The following is a 6515-nucleotide window of genomic DNA, read 5'->3' as shown; positions in this document are numbered from 1 at the left end:
ATTAAGTAATAAAACAATTAAGGCTTGAATATGAACTAGCTATTAGCTTTATGATTTATCCACAATCTTTCTTCGATCTTTTCAGGTTTTAGATTTGGAGTTCATCTTCATAAGAACTAGCTCAAATATATCTATGTATTACACAAACATAAAATGCCAGTCCCAAAATGAGTGAATACATAAACTAAAAAACAAAGACAGAACAAGCAAAATGTGATCAACAATGTGCAAACAAATTAAAGGTCAAGCCTTTCTCTAACCAGTCTTTACTGATTCTTTCATCATTCTAATCTCACGTTGCAACAATGAATAAGATGAAACTCCTTTGCTGTTTTCACTTGCTCCCCTAATGAATAAGATGAAACTCCTTTGCTGCTTTCACTTGCTCCCCTAATGAATCAAATGAAATTCCTTCGCTCCCCTACCTAGCCATGCAGTCACTTCATCCGATCCCTTGCTCATGCGTGTGGCGTGCCCCGATTTCCCTCTTCTACTTCGTCTTTTTTTAAAAAAAATTTTAGTTCAAAGCAATATAGTAATTTCATTTAAATATTTCATTTGCATATAGGACCTCAGCTTTTCAAAAATTTGAGGGGACCAATTCCCAAATAAATTTCCAAATAGGTATTTTCAACCAATTTTCCCTAAGAAAAAACGTGAGGACTAAGGAGTTCTTTGTACTTATAATAAAATATGTCATTAATTATTTTTTAAGAATTTTTTTAAAACTAAAGTGGCGCATAAACCGGATGACAACTTTGCTTGAGGGTAAAAGCTTTGCCTGATAGTTGATACCCAACTTGAACAATGAATGGCTTGCATTTTGTAACTTCCTAATAAATCACATGTTTCATAAATTATAATTGATAATTATAAATAATATCATTAATTTTGTCGGACTAGGAAATCTAATTTGAATATCTATATTAAATATAAAGTTCAATTCCTCTCAGTGGTTCTTGAAAAGCTTTGACCTTTTAAAATAAAAATTGTAAATTACTTTAAAATGAAAGATTTGAAAGATGATTTTGGATGAGTGGAAAAAAAAAACATAAGAAAGGGGAGACTTGTATACTTAGCGATGGATTCACAGAACCCAGAAGACAAGAAGAAACGAGATGGAGCTAAAGCAAGTTGAAAGGAAGCAGAAGAAAGATCCAACTTATAACTACCAGATCTTCCATATATATATATATATATATATATATGTATGACGTAATACAATGATGTTTATAATACTCATTTGTAAATGACAATAGACAGAAGAAGAAGAATCGTCTGATCAAATTAAAGTAGTATTCACATCAGTACTGCCAAATAAATAATCATAAGAAATCATTTTGGGTGACTATGTAGCAAGAAAGTTGTACGTATATACCTGTATTATCTTAGATTTGAAATAAGCATGCGGGAAAAAAAAAAAAAAGAAGGAACAAAGTAATAAAAGATTAATTTAACCGACGCCAAAAAAAAGGGAAAAGATTAATTTGCCCCTGGGATATGAATATGCAACACACACACACACACATATACGCGTGTGTGAGGGAGAGCGTGTGATATATTAATTCCCTTATAAATTTTGAAGTGGTGAAATTATATACATAGTCTTATATTTGAAACCGGAAGAGTATTATATTTGTACACTATATCAGCTTTTGTAATACTTCAGATGATGATCATTTGAATTTTAGCATATAATATCAACAATTTAAATAGTATGATGATCAATTGGTAGAGATAAGTAGCACTATAGGTTTAACAGAGCTATTATTTACTACATATGATTACTGAATTGGCTTTGCATAGCTCATTATGTTTCATATATTTTTTTAATTGATTTATACTATAAAATAAGTCTTATATTTAATATATACTCCTCTTGTCCTATTTATAAGGCAGAGAGAGAAAATATTTTGTTGGTCCTATTTATAAGGCACCAAGAGAAATTTTTTGTATGGATATACAATTTTACCTCTCATTTATTATTGTGTGTTAACTTTGTTTATATGAGGTATAATGTATACTCCCTCCGTTCCTTATTATAAGAGACATTTGATGCTTATAGCATATTCCCATATATAAGAGACACTTAAAAGTTGTCTCTACTTTTTTGTGTTAATTTTCTATTTTACCCCTATTTATTTTGTCTCCAACTCATACTCTCTCTCCTTCCCACTTCTCTTTCTTTTAATAATTTAATTGTTCTCTTTCATACTCTCTCCTTATTAATGGGGGCATTGTTGGAAAAAACATTATACTTTTTACACATTAATTGTACTCAACTAATTTTAACTGTTTTTTTTATCAACGTAATTTAGTTATTTGTCTCTTATAATAAGGAACGGAGGGAGTATTAAATAGGGATAAAGTTGAAAAGTCATTAAATTTTAAATGAAAGTTAATAAAATTTAAAATTTTTCTTGATATGTGTGAAACACTTTGAAAATGCTTTATAAATAGGACCAGAAGAGTATATATATAAATGATGTAGATACAACGAATTAAAAAACCGTACAAATTGGGAAATCAGAATTAATTGGTTTTAATTTGATTGATAACAAGCATGTGATTCCAATCAAACATGTATTTATTACGTCTCTGTGTTTGTTGACTTTTGTCACCAAATTTTACAGAGCTTCAGTTTAATGCTTGAGTAAATGCATGCGATAAATACGTGCCAGAAGTAGTTTCCTCTTTCACTTGGCCTATGCATATGCAGTGTTTCATCCCATATAAGCGAAAATTATTAAGAGAACTATAAGAAAAAATAATGTTCGCTAAAAATTAAAGACAAAAATAGAAAATGTTATGAAGGGAATTAGGATGTCCATCTCCCCTCAACTAGCTCCAATTATTGTTCTACCAATATTCCAATACTCTATGATTCATTTCCTCACTCACGTTCATGCTCTTTCATTTATTATCCATTATTTGTTATTTAACATTGATGAGACTTTTGATACATAAATCTATGTTTGTAAATAGAGCATGTCTTTTGTAATGAGATACTATTTGAGAATATTAAAAAAAAAATTCTTTCTCTTGCCTCTCTTAATCTCCCTTCCCTATACTTTTATCCCTCTAGCCTTGGATAACTAATTTATAGACATGGGAAAAAAATTAATTATGTTAGTTATTTATGGAAAAAAATACTCATTTTAATTATTTGCACTAGAAACTAGAATATATGGGAAAAAATTAATTATGTTGGTTATTTATGAAAAAAATACTCATTTTAATTATTTGCACTAAAAACTAGAATATCCTTTTAATATAATGCAATCAATGAGGGAGTTTAAGGACCAAAGCAAACATCTAGCTTTTGTATTTGGGATTCGATGGAGTAGTTTTTTTCCAATTAAAAACAATGTTTTACGGAATAAACTTTTTTCCCATCATTAATATCATCATATCATTACCAATATCACTATCTAAATACAAAAGAGTAGAAAGCCATGGTATTTACCAACCATAAACCCCAGAGAAGGAGAAAAACAAACACGCTTGGTTGGATGAGACAGTTGTTGATGATATAGCAGGTAAAGAATTCTTTTAAGAGAATTTTGCTTGTCATTTGAGTAATATTTTGGTCATCCTTTAAAGTGTATTATTGGTGTTATATATCCTTGACGATGAGAAGCCCCAATGCCATAAAAACGAAGCTTCAAAAGCAGCTTCTTAACCATAATTTACGGAATACAAGTTAACAATGTGAAGAAAGTTTTGTTTCAACTTACATGAATATACTTATAAATACTTAATATAAGCAACTCCAATAAGTCCTTAACGACCGCATGTGAATAAGAATCGGACCAGACCTCTGTGTACGAGAAGCGGTCCATTGGGTCTTTCTTTGATTATCTGGGCTTTGAAAGTTCTGAGTTTCTGGTGGACCCCATCAGAGTCTTCTCTTAGATGCATTGTTCAATTTTTTTAAGATATTTTTTTTAATCAAATTACTCAGAAGTCTTCAACACCCTAGAAGTTTATAATCGCACAATTTTGGAACCAAAAAAAAATTCCAAGTGTCCAACGCTCATGAAAAGTAATTTTTAAGACAAATTTACATTTTACATTAACCTTACCCTCATTTATTATATATACTTCTTCAAAACTGACTTACAAAATAATAAATGGGAAATAAAATTGTACATTTACATAATAAATTTAATGAAATAACTTATATTAAGTGGAGAAAAAAAAATCTCTCTACCTAGGGACAGAAATGCCAAACATGGCCAAAATTTCGGATGAGGCACGTGGATACGATTGTAAATTCATGCTTTCTTTTATCCTTAATACAAAACTCATTATGCAATGCAAATTGTATTACAAAGTCACATAAAAATACTTGCGCGCAGCTGATCTGAGCTCCCTGCTCTTGCTTCTCTATCCAGGTGGCTGAGCCTGATTGGTGCAAAACAAACTGGTGATCGGGTGAAAGTAGTCACTATATTGTTTATCTTCAAAGCTTAGCTAATCAATGCATCATTAGATGAAAAAGCAAATCCTATTAAGCCGGTTGATGGGGTTTTGGAGAAGCCACCTCCAGGGATTGTTAGAATTTAGAACCGTTCAGATATCACGGAAAGACCAAATAATTAAAAGTATCAAAATAACTTTTTTCCAAAAAAAAAAATTTATTCAAACAATCATAGCGTGTTTTAGTATAAAATATAAAAGAAAATAAAACAACCAGCTTTTTTCATAAATATTAACATTAAGCCTTATTTTTTAAATTTTTTTCTCCCATACATTTTATCCAAAGTTAGGGTAAATTTAAAATAAAAATATGCCATTTCAACCATAATAAAATAGTTTAACGAAAAACTACCTAATTTATTCTCATTTAACTTTTAAGGGTATCTGGCTAGTCTTTCAAGTGCACCTTCAAAGTCAAACATCCACAAATTTTAGTGGTTACCGGATGTGCAGCGTTAAATTTAGGGTTCAATCCCCCGGCTACCTCAAAAAAAAAAAAAAAGGGAAATACTCGGATGTTTTGTCCGTTGCCCTTCGCCCCCCCGGGTCACAATCTCAGTTGCTTTCTTTTTTTTTTTTTTTTTTTGTGAGAATCTCAGTTGCTTTCTTTTTGACCTCAGTGGCGTTACTAGTGTTGGGTAACTAATGGGATTAGATCTAGGAAAAAAGACTAATCCTTCACAATATAATAAATAAAAGTTCATATCTTCATTGAAAGAGGTGATGACATTTGGTGTCTGAGAACATCTCAAATAGGATTGCTTCTAGTAGGAAGATACCCATATATAGCAAGAAAAAAATTGTTGGGTCTAAATGAGCCCAACTACTTAGGCAAGTAGTTGGGGCACCCGAGTTAAGCCCGTCAAGCAGCCCAAGAAGAAAGAGATGAACGACCATCGAAGGTAAGAATTCTGGAAAATACACGAAAACCCAGAAATGCAAAGATTATTCCCATGTTTTCACTTTCATAGTCGAAGTTATAAGGTGTCACTAATTTTTTAAACATCATTCTCCCTCAAGCCCATCGAATTATTGGCACGTAAGTGCCTTAAACACATCAATTTATTACCACCTTTCTTTTCAATTCATCACGATTCTATCATTCCATACTACTATTCTCTCAGCTCTTATCCATGCCCAAAGCAGCTAATAGATGGTCCAGGTTGTTTGATCTAATGATAATAAGCACCTCTTTTGAATTTTTCTTAAGTGTAAGATTACGGATTCAACTATTTATGAATATGTTGGATATATGAGTTCATAAAATTACATCCAACTCCCTAATCTTATTTTGTTTAATTTTCTAACAGTCTAATCTTATTTATAGTTCAGTCATCATTTATCATGTCGCTAGTATAATAGAGTTATGCTCTAAATTTGTTATATTGTATTAGGTTTGAATTTTGGTTCCGTAGTATGATGGGAAAACGATATAATGCCATGACTTTGTTATAAAATAGGATTAAGGCGTAAATTTACACATAAACTGTTCATAAATAAATTTTACTTGGGTACAAAGATATGCACATAAATTAATAGAACAAAAAAGTCTCAATTGTTAATTTAACTTAACGTTATTTAGCGACTTTTAATAAATTTTAGAGAAAAAAACTTGTACATTATATGCTTCTCTTTTCGCGTGAAAAATAGAAAAGAAGTGATTGTTTAAATTACAGGAAAACCATTTGCAAATATGGGAAAAACAGCTCCAAATATATCCATAGAGTTTGAACAACTTGGGTAAAAATACATACATTAAACTTACAAAATTTTTAATAATATTCTAATAAAATATGTCCTTCATCATTACCACCCTGCCAAGAAATAAATAATCGTCCTCCAGGTGTACGGAAGAATCGATAATTGTCCGGCAGGTCAGTTCAGACATAAGGATAGCAAATGCAAAGGTTGCTATAAGACAAGATATAGGTGAGAAAAATAAATATGTACATATAAAAAAAGGAATAACTAAGAAGAAAATTATGAAACGAATTTAGATGATGATAATGCGAAGATAGATTTTTTTCTTTCTG

Source organism: Neltuma alba, unplaced genomic scaffold, assembly GCF_004799145.2.
Source record: "Neltuma alba isolate B1F8T4 unplaced genomic scaffold, ASM479914v2 tig00005204_pilon, whole genome shotgun sequence".
Taxonomy (NCBI): Eukaryota; Viridiplantae; Streptophyta; class Magnoliopsida; order Fabales; family Fabaceae; genus Neltuma; species Neltuma alba.
The sequence above is the reverse complement of the archived record's forward strand: the minus strand, read 5'-3'. Positions refer to the sequence as shown.